The sequence below is a fragment of the Ostrinia nubilalis genome, chromosome 11 (genome assembly GCF_963855985.1).
Source record: "Ostrinia nubilalis chromosome 11, ilOstNubi1.1, whole genome shotgun sequence".
In the NCBI taxonomy this organism is placed as follows: Eukaryota; Metazoa; Arthropoda; class Insecta; order Lepidoptera; family Crambidae; genus Ostrinia; species Ostrinia nubilalis.
The window spans coordinates 12242690-12253037 of record NC_087098.1 but is presented as its reverse complement, the minus strand read 5'-3'; positions in this window follow the sequence as shown (position 1 = coordinate 12253037).

Sequence of the window (10348 nt, the reverse complement as noted above, 5' to 3'; positions counted from 1 at the left end):
GCGATACGGAACCCTTTGTGCGTGAGTCCGACACGCACTTGGCCGGTTTTTGTTTGAAGTCCAAAATTTTATTTTTACAAACAAAAGAACAGCTCTCAGATAAGCTGTTATTAAAAATCATTTTACGAATTGTGAAATGAATTGAAAACAATTTTATGGAGCTGGCATGTTTCCAAATTTTACCAGAATATTTTGTGAAAGAAAAGCCTCGAAATTGTACGATAAATAGTTTATTGAAATACAGCAACATGTTGTTGTAATTTAAACAGGCCCGTCACTTACATTATTGCCTTGGTAAGAGAAAAGTTTACTAACGAGTATGTCATGTAAAAACAGACATAAATTACCTATATCCTAGATTCTAAAATGGGTTTGTTAATCACAGGATTGGACTAGGTCATTTGGTACAAATCCAAAAAAATGGTTATGCCAAAAAAATGCTAGCTCAATTTAGTTGCATTAGTCTGAAAAGATGGTTCTTGGGATTTAGACCAGTAACTATCGGCAAGAACCTAACCTTGAAGAAGATGGGTTAAGGCAGTGACTTGACTTGCGTTTAAAAGTATTTAAACTAATATAAAAATATTTGTCCAATATTATGTATATTATTATTGTATTTGCTATTTGATCACACGCATAATGTCACAGCTATTATAAGTAATATCATCAAAAATAATTATGGTAGGGTAAGGATTTGCAAATTAGTGCGGTGTGTAATTAAATAGCTTTCATTATGAAGTGCAGTAAAGGTGGTAATACCAACCCTTAAGGCGACTACTTAGTTTGTAATGTGACACAGCTAAAATAGGAGTATAATCTTGCCTAAAAATTGGTTGTGTTTTGCTATACTATCAGAGATTTTGACTTTCTCTAATAGTTTCCTTAATCCTAAGGTCTCTTATTTAGAAGAGGCAAATAGAGGACTTGACCTGAACTCCCTACGCAAGAGAACATCACGATGTTCACATAAATTACAGATCGATAGAGAATTAAATTCTGAGCAAAACTGTTTACAAAATGTATTTTCGGTCAAGACCTGGGCTCAAAGGGCGTAAGGGACACAAGTGTCCCTTACGCCCTTTGAGCCCAGAGGTATTTAAATTATAATTTACCATAGTCGTCCTCTACGCAGAATATAAGTGATTATATCCTGCCAGAACCACACTCCTAATATAGAACTGCTACGAGTAGAATCGCTATCAAAACTCATAATAACTCCCCACAGTTTATAGCCTCAGTAGCCGTACGTAGGAGTTGAATCTAATGCGACGCGTAACGACGCGGTTTCATACGAGTCTCGTTTCGGTTCATTATTAAGGACTCTCATCTCAATTAAGATTATTACAAGGTTGGTTTTAGAAATTAGCATTTTAATACGAGGCAGTTAGCTACGTGATAGCATTTATTTTATTAACTGGATTCATTTCAGGAAGCTCCTTGCGAAAGTAGTATCAATTAATAGCGAATCGTTTCCGTACAGAATCTTAATAGAATAGTAACTAGATGAATGTTTAGTAGTAGTAAAATATTAATTAATGTATCAAGGGAGAGAATAATAATTACGTATCAGAAGAAGTAGGTAGAGGGTATGTAAAATTTAAAATGATTAGTTAGGTATTTACATGATTTAAATTATATTTGCCCACTAAAAACAGTAAACTTTTCCAACGACTTGTAATATCGGAGACTTGCAAACATTTGAAACTCGATACGTCCAATAAAAGTCGTATACAAACATTTGAGGAGCCCTAAACAAATATTTCAAGTTAATCCCATACAGCATACATGTCCAAAATAATACTTTCCCCCGAGGAATATACTCGTATATATCCATCATATTGCATTTTAAAATAATATAACAATTTCCTCCCATATGAAAAATTCCTCAAGTGCTATGGCGTACCACATAAATTATGTGACCCAAAAGCAGTAGGGGTGAATTCGAGTCATAATTCCATTTTCATTGAGACAAAATATTCATATAAGGGGGATATTAGACTGCGTGCGTGCTCAGTTTTTCTAGAGGGCAGCACTGGTAGTGAAAATTTCAATTCAATTACTCGAGGAAATCGTTTAAATGAATTATGTAACCGCTCGCTTTGTATAAATGGCCTTAGTTCCTTTTTCGTAGCGAGGAGGTGTGGCTGTTACTTCAACGGTTTATTATTTTTGTTATAATGCCTTCGATGCTTATGATAACTTGATAATTTGTTACGAGATTAGAATCAAAGGAGTGATGATAGGTAATATTAATATAAATGCATTAAAATTTGATTTTGATGAAACGATTTAGAATTTTAATTTTTTTTAAATGAGCCAACATTTAGGATATCATCTACCTACCTACGACGAATAGATTATCTGTGGTATAACGGGCATTAATTGTGTAGGTTTTAGACCCATACTGTGCCCATACACTCTTTTGTACAAAATGGACTGAAAGCTATACTAGAAAATTATAAGTTGTAGGTAGGGGAAACCCGGGCAAGAAGCATAATGTGGGTAAGAAGAATAATGATTTTACTAAAAACCTACAACACATGGCGCTACTGGACGTTTGCGGGTCTGTAAAACAGCAACACAGCCACGCCATGATAGTTCCACCAAAACAATACGTGCGTGAACTTTTTGTCAATTCGAAATCAAAAGTTTTTGGCTGTTTTCTTACGATTTTTGGCAAGGTATGTGTGTTGATTTCTTGTATTACGTATTAAGTGTTGACTTATAGACTCTGTTTAATTGATTGCATGTTAAATTAAGTTTAATTTGTGTGTGTTGCTTTTTTTCACCGGTAGAAATTTAACGGGTGGGTTATACAACTTTTAAATATTGGTGCTTTGGGCAAGACGGATATGGGCAGAACGGATAGGTAAAGATAGCCATAACTGAATAGCAGGCCCTAACAAAACCACACATCTGAAAACAAGAACTTCCAAACAAGACTTGTCAAGAGGAAAAATGACCAAAAACAAAAATCTGATGGAAAAGGTCAAAATATTTATGTTGTGTGCTCAGAAGAATTCACTGAACCACCTACCGAGGATTGGATAGAGTGCAATCAATGCAAGAAGTGGACACACGAGGATTGTACCTTATATTCAGGCATAGGCAGTTATTATTGTGATGATTGCAATGATTAAAACGTCGGCCGTTTGGTGTAGTGGTTCAGAACGGACTACTATGCCGAGAGGTCCCGGGTTCGATTCCCGGCCGGGCAGAAATTGAAATGATGAATTTTAATTTCTGTGACGGGTCTGGGTGTGACTATGTATAATATTTATGTATTAAAAAAAAAAGTATACAAGTAGTATATCCGTTAAGCTAGCACCCATAACACAAGCATTAAGTTGCTTACTTTGGGGCTAGCTGGCGCTGTGTGAAATTGTCCAAAGATTTATATTTATTATTTATTAAAGCAGTTATTACTGTACATAATTATTATCCGTCTTGCCCAGGGGGGTCGGGCAAAATGGATAATTGGAACTTTTTTTTTAATGACATTTTTATTGTAGAATTTGTTTAAGTTTCTAAGTTTATTCTTTACAATTCCAAAGATGATTACCTAAGATACAAATTATTAATTAATAGACTGTTGTTGATTGCATATTTATGTGGTTTTTTTGCCACTTTTCTTAAGGTATTCGTGCTGCCCGGGCTTCCCCTAATTCAGTAAATCGATTACAAGTGGAGAACATTATATTTATAGGTACACAGCACCTGGTATTAATTTCTTCGGCTGTGCCGTTGAAATCCTTCTCAATAAAGTATAGGTAAAAAATATTTGAATTTCAACCTATTTGTCACCATCTGAGGTCTCTATCAATTCAATATCCCACAAAATTAAAACCGCCTATTTGTTATCAAAGCAATAAGCCCAGCGGTGGGAATAAGAAATCCCTAATATGAAGAGATGGGAACGATACTTTAGCGGCGTTCATTGTACCTACCATGAGTTTACGTTAGGTGTGCTCGCTAACGAGTACGTCAAAAATCTCTATGAAGATATTGTTTCTTGAAAGTAGCCGCTAGGGGCGCTGCACAATATGTCATACAATTAATGTCATACAATTAATGTCATTTTTTTTACGCAGTCGCTAGCGAGCACACCTAACGTAAACTCATGGTAAACGCACACATTTCGCGCGCGTCACTCGATCCGCGGAATGGCTCGACGCCTCGCGGAACGTGACGTGTATGAATTAAGGAGCTGCTGTGAATAACAGGACGGGGATATAAGTGGCTGGAAATGGCAGCGGTATTAAGTTTTTTTTTGTTTAATATACAGACAACAGCAGCAGGCTGAAAACCATGCCTGTAGAATTGATAGGTGGCTGTGTAATGATAATTTTAAGTCTGATCTACTTTAGCGGCGTTCATTTCGCGCGCGTCACTCGATCCGCGGAATGGCTCGTAGCCTCGCGGAACGTGACGTGTATGAGTTAAGCTGCTGTGAATAACAGGATGGGGATATAAGTGGCTGGAAATGGCAGAGGTACTATGTTTTTTTTGTTTAATATACAGATAACAGCAGGCTAAAAACCATGCCTGCAGAATTGATAGGTGGCTCTGCAACGCCAATGTTAGGTTTGATCTACTTTAGTGTCGTTCATTTCGCGCGCGTCACTTGATCCGCGGAATGGCTCCTCGCTTCGCGTGAGGCACTTTGGGAGAATTTCACCAAATATCCCAAATAACTTTTATTTATACACACAGCTTGGACAAAAGCAAGTGTTCCTTTCGTTAGCAAGCTCAATGTTAAGTCAAAACTGCAAGCAATATGCAGGCATCGGGAATCCTTCTGGTTTGATTGATCAGTCATCACCATGATGTCCTCGTTTATCAACTAGCTATTTCATTAATGTTTAGTTCAAAAATATCTTGATTGTTTTGAAATCTGTTTCCTACTGGAATAAGGGTTCCTTGTCAGGACTACGGAACCCTAAAAACAGGCTTCAGTCATAGCAAAGTGAACAAGATGAGGCTTCAAACAGTCTCTTCCAGTCCATCCGTCACTTCACTGCGCCCCGTATATTGTGGGGATGTGTATCCTCATTTTGGAGTCATTACACGAAATAGTATCACCGTATAAAGTCTCGGGGGAGAAGGGGAGACTTGGCGGTTGTTTATACACACCCGTATATATTTTGGTTAATTAAGTTTTTGCGGTACGAGATTATACAGGGGATCGACTAATCGTGATGTGTGAGATCAAAGGTGACGTGGTTAATGCTTTAGTTAATTGCGTTTGCAATTTTTGGCGTGTATTTTGCCGCGGGTGGTGTTAAAGGGATTTAGTTTTATTAGGTTTGTAATTAGGTCGAGTATTAATCAACTCTACTGAGTTCATTTTAGACTGTTTACAAAAACTTGTGTATTTCTAAATATTCAGATCTTTTTGGTAGATTTCTTGATAATAATATGACTTTTGTCGTAAAGTTAACACATTTTTTTATTCATGATTGAACAAAAATTAACACTTGAAAGAAGGTTAATATTCGCTTGCAAGTATTATATCTCAATTAATTTAATTACCGCTATACCCAATTCCTAAAAACAGGACAGATGAATGGCTCTTTTGCAAAGGTACATTACGAAAATAAACGATTTATTAAAATGCATTTAAAAATATGACTATGTATGTATAACGGCATTAATTACTTCAATTATCCAATTCCTCTCCATCCATTTACGTCAAAAAAGATTGCGTAAAGTTTACTGTTTACGCGACGTAATTACCAAGTTTCCTGTAACAGATTGAACATCAAAGATCCTTAATTAAGCCTTAGAGGGCCCATAAATACCTCTCCAAGTAACCACAGTGTAGAAAAACTAAGTAGGCAAACTCATATAATGTCTACTGGACCCTGATTAAATGCACGCTTAGCACGAGGGGTTAACGGGATCATTGTTTTAGCAATACAAAAAACTAATATTTTAAATAAAGGTAAATTATGTATTTACTATTTAAGTCAGTTGACAATTATAATTTTACACTACACGTGTCATAAAGTGTAAGGCTCCTTTATCAGTTTTGAAGCATTTGTTTTGAAGTTTCACTAAATTAAATAACATACAATATCGTTCGTTCGTACAATATCAGCGATTTATAATGATAGAGACTGAAGAGTAGTGGAAGTTAAGCCTTCTACACAATTTTAAATTATATTTACACTGAAATATTTACTAAGCCCGTAATGTTTTAATAGAGACGAAATTTCTTACAGCTTTGAACTCGATCTTGATACCTAATACAAAATTAGGATTTTGTATATGTGACGTAACAAATATTAATTGGTGCGGGTAATTAGTTTTCACTTAGCGATTGGTCCTATTATTTACACGTACTTGAAATATTAACATAATACGTAATTACATTTTACAATCGACAACAAAGATTCATTATAGCCATAGGGAGTACCTGATGCTGCGGTTATAACTCGAGACTATTCCCACCTCCCGTTCCCATCCCTGCAACTCCTGTGTAGCCAGGATCTACAGCTTACCGCCAAAAAAACCCAACCAATGAAGGTCAAGTTTGTCCCGGGGGAAAGTTAAACTGTCATTAGACCGGCAACGAAATCAATCAGAAGAATGCTGCGGCTATAGACAGCTGAACATAAAAAGTAAATTAATTTTTAATCGTTATCATTATTTTACGTAAAGAGCAAAATATTAATTTTATGTCGTCATCATCATTACTTAACTTATCCATCATGATCATTTCAGCGAAAAGCCCAATTTTTGTCAGACTAAAATGTACGCGGACAAATCCGCTAACAGTAGGTAGTTCGTCATTAATGTCATCGTGTAATCAGTTTTATAAATTACAAACCCTTAATAACATCCTAATCAATCGCAGCTTAATTTAACTTAGTTATTGGGTCAAAATCTGCATAAATACTAACGCCCGTATTCACAAACATTACTAAAAAGGTCTCACAGTGCGCGTGAACGCACAAGGTGACACACACAGAGCTCTAATCAACGCTGTGCGTTAGATTTGCTGCTCACTTAAGCAAGCATCGTTTGTGAATACGGGCATAAGTCTAGAACTAATAAACGCCCGATAAAGGCACAGTAAATATGCCACCCAATCAAACAGAACATTGGTCTCAACTAAACTCGGAACTGCACAGCGGATATTGAACTCCTACAAAGAGCTCACTCAGCCAAAGGATTCCCCGAGTTGAGTTGCCACTCTTATAACTATAAGATATTCATATAAGAATCTTTCTGTATTCTAACAGCCTGAGGCATTCGGAATTTTATTAAAACTTCTCCCCTTTGAGATAACTTCTGTTTGATAGAATCCAGTCGTAGTAGCGCACAGTTGAGCAAGAACAAACAGATAACGTGTAATGGGGATGTTGCCTGGGTCAAAAAGCAAGAGTTTTAATTAGTCCGTCAGTTAACTTATCAAAAAATACTCTACTCGTATTTTTCACTTTTTCAAACTAATGAAAATTTAAAGAGATAAAGCGCCCCAAAGTTCATAAGAAGAGGCCCGTGACGTCAACGCTTGCTTAAAAATGCCGCACGTTGTGACGTCGTGCGCAACTTCAACGCACCATAACTATGTAATTATTTGTTAGATTGACAAATAAAATTATACGTGTCCAATATTTTTTGATATTAAACATTACGGACTAAAAAAATTTTTTTAGGCAACTAGCCTATTCAGTTGAGTATTTGGCACAGCCTAAATAAATGTACAGTCATCAGATCAGATTACACACGTTTATTGGAAAATCACCCTTATTATATTTAATTTTGTATAAGACGTCAAAAATTATTACCTATGTATCATCATCGGTTAGTTTTTTAAAGGTGGCTGGCATTAATATTTGACTAGCTTTTCCCAGGGTTTTGGCTTCTTTCATGTAAAATGTAGATTGTCACTTAGCTCTACTTACATATCATTCATTATAATTACTGAGGTTTTACAGTTACTTGACCGTTGTTTTTAGTTTTAAATTTTATAAAAATCAATGATTTAGTATCGTAGTAAAGTGTTTATTACTTAATCTGAACAGTATGAGACCACCAGCTTCCAGAAAAAAACCGGCCAAGTGCGAGTCGGACTCGCGCACCGAGGGTTCCGTACAAACCTGCAAGGTTTACAAAGTTCGTTCATTACGACAATCGAGTCATAACTATGGTATTTTTATTGCAAAATGAAATTCATAACATTACAATGGGGAAAGTAACTACTTAAAAGGAGAATGCCCAAATGTGGTATCGCTCGAAATCTAAATTATACATTGAGGGTACCACACCGTAAATTCCTTTCTTCATTTGTAATGATTTGCGAAAGTAGTAAGAAATTGTAAAACCTCCGGAATAAAATCCGATTTTAATAAAAAGTATTGTAACAATGAGCTGCAATCAGCAACACCTATCACCGAGCAACGACACTACGTAGTTCGCACGGTTGTCAATAGATGGCGCTGTTCGTAGTTAGCTCGCGGTATCATTTGATTTTTCCTGTCCTTAAGTAGTCAGGGCTAACCACAAATCCCTTTCCCCTTGCAAAATGGTATAAATAACATTGGTATGCACGCAAGATTATTTTGTGTTTATATCTGATCCTTATCAAATAACGCTAGCTTTGGCCACAGCATAAGTAATAGTACAGGTACAGAAGGATTACTCCGCAAGACGATTTAAATAAATGCGAGTCTTGCTACGACGCGATACAGTGGAATTCAGCTCGCACAGCACTACGTACCTACAATTTTATTCACCTACAAGTTTTGTCTCTTTCTATCGCGTGCCTCTAAACTCTTCTTACGCTGCTAGGGTTGCTATGCTGTCTAGTGAAAAAATAGAATTAATCTACTTAGGTATTTGTAATGAGGTACGTATGTAGGTAAGTATTAGTGTTATTTTACCTTTGTAAAAATAACATTTTAAATATACCTACTTAGGATAAAAAAGTACTTATTTTAATACAATGTCTTCATTCATACCTATTTTAACATAAGACAAATAAATTAAACATACCTACTATCACAGAAGAAAGAATGACATCATAATACCTACCTACTTACTACGCAAACACGAAACGGCTACATCCTAGAACAAGAGGCATCACCCGAAAATCATATTTGTATTTGGCTTTGCACAAACTTAATCTAATGTTACTCGCTGTACTTTGGCAACAATTTATTTTTTACTGAATATTGTTGGGGTACCTCTGCATTATGGTAAAAGAACTAGCTTGTCGTAATTTGGTGTATCGATGTTACTCTTCCGTTTCATTTACCTACACGGAAAGGTAATAGTTAATATTTTAACGATAAAATTCTTAAAACATCATTAATTGTATTCAAAATAAATTATTTATTAAATGCATAACATCAAGTCCCGACGGGCGCGCGCGTGACACTCGACTGATATAATACCCGCCGGCGGGGCGCTTCGCTGTAGGTAATTATCGGATGTACCGCGCGGAGTGAGCCAGGCCTGCTTTGGCGTAGCTAGGGTTTTTTTTTAGGCAGGGTAACTATCTACAAATATAAAACAAGTATTCTAAGGTAAAACCTGTAGCTATGCCAATGGACACCATTCATTTCACTTAAACCAAAATTACGTCAAAGTCCGGAGTTTTATAAAAAAAAAATATGCGGTATGATTATTTTTTATTTATTTATTTTTCCTATATTTGCATTATAGGTAGGTACCTACCTCAGCGTTTTGAATTTTTGCGTTGATTTAGAATTTCTCACAGTTTAGAGGCAATTAGATTTAAGAAGTGTTTGATATGAATTTCAACTTTAATATCTCTACGCGTTCATGTGAAAAAGGGTAGGTAGTAAGTTTATAATTATTAAAAAAATATTTTATGTCATGTAAGCAAAAATAATATTTAAAATTTTATATAACTTCAAATTTATCATTTTCGCAATTTTTCCTTTATCTGTACTATACAGTGTGAGTCACGTTAAAGTGTACATATGAAAATAGATGAAACTAGACCTATTTTTATCGACAAAAAAGAGGTCAAAAAATTTTTGAGATTTTTTTTTAATTTTTTATAGATTTTTTTTTCTTCCAATTACTTATTGTTAAGAAAACGTAATAACTTTTAAACTAAGCGGTATATCCTGATAAAATAAAAACAGTAATAATGCTAAATAAATAGGCGATACTAAAAAATACATAAAATATACAAAAAATGCCAACAAATAATAAAAAATGATACTTTTTGAAAAAAATGTGCTTAAAAATTCGTATTTTTTTGGTTATTTGATAAATTTCTCCAAAAAATGCCCCTATAACAGATGGTTTTTATTACTTTTTATTATTCTCTATCGTATTACTTTTGTAAAACTAAAAATCGAATGTC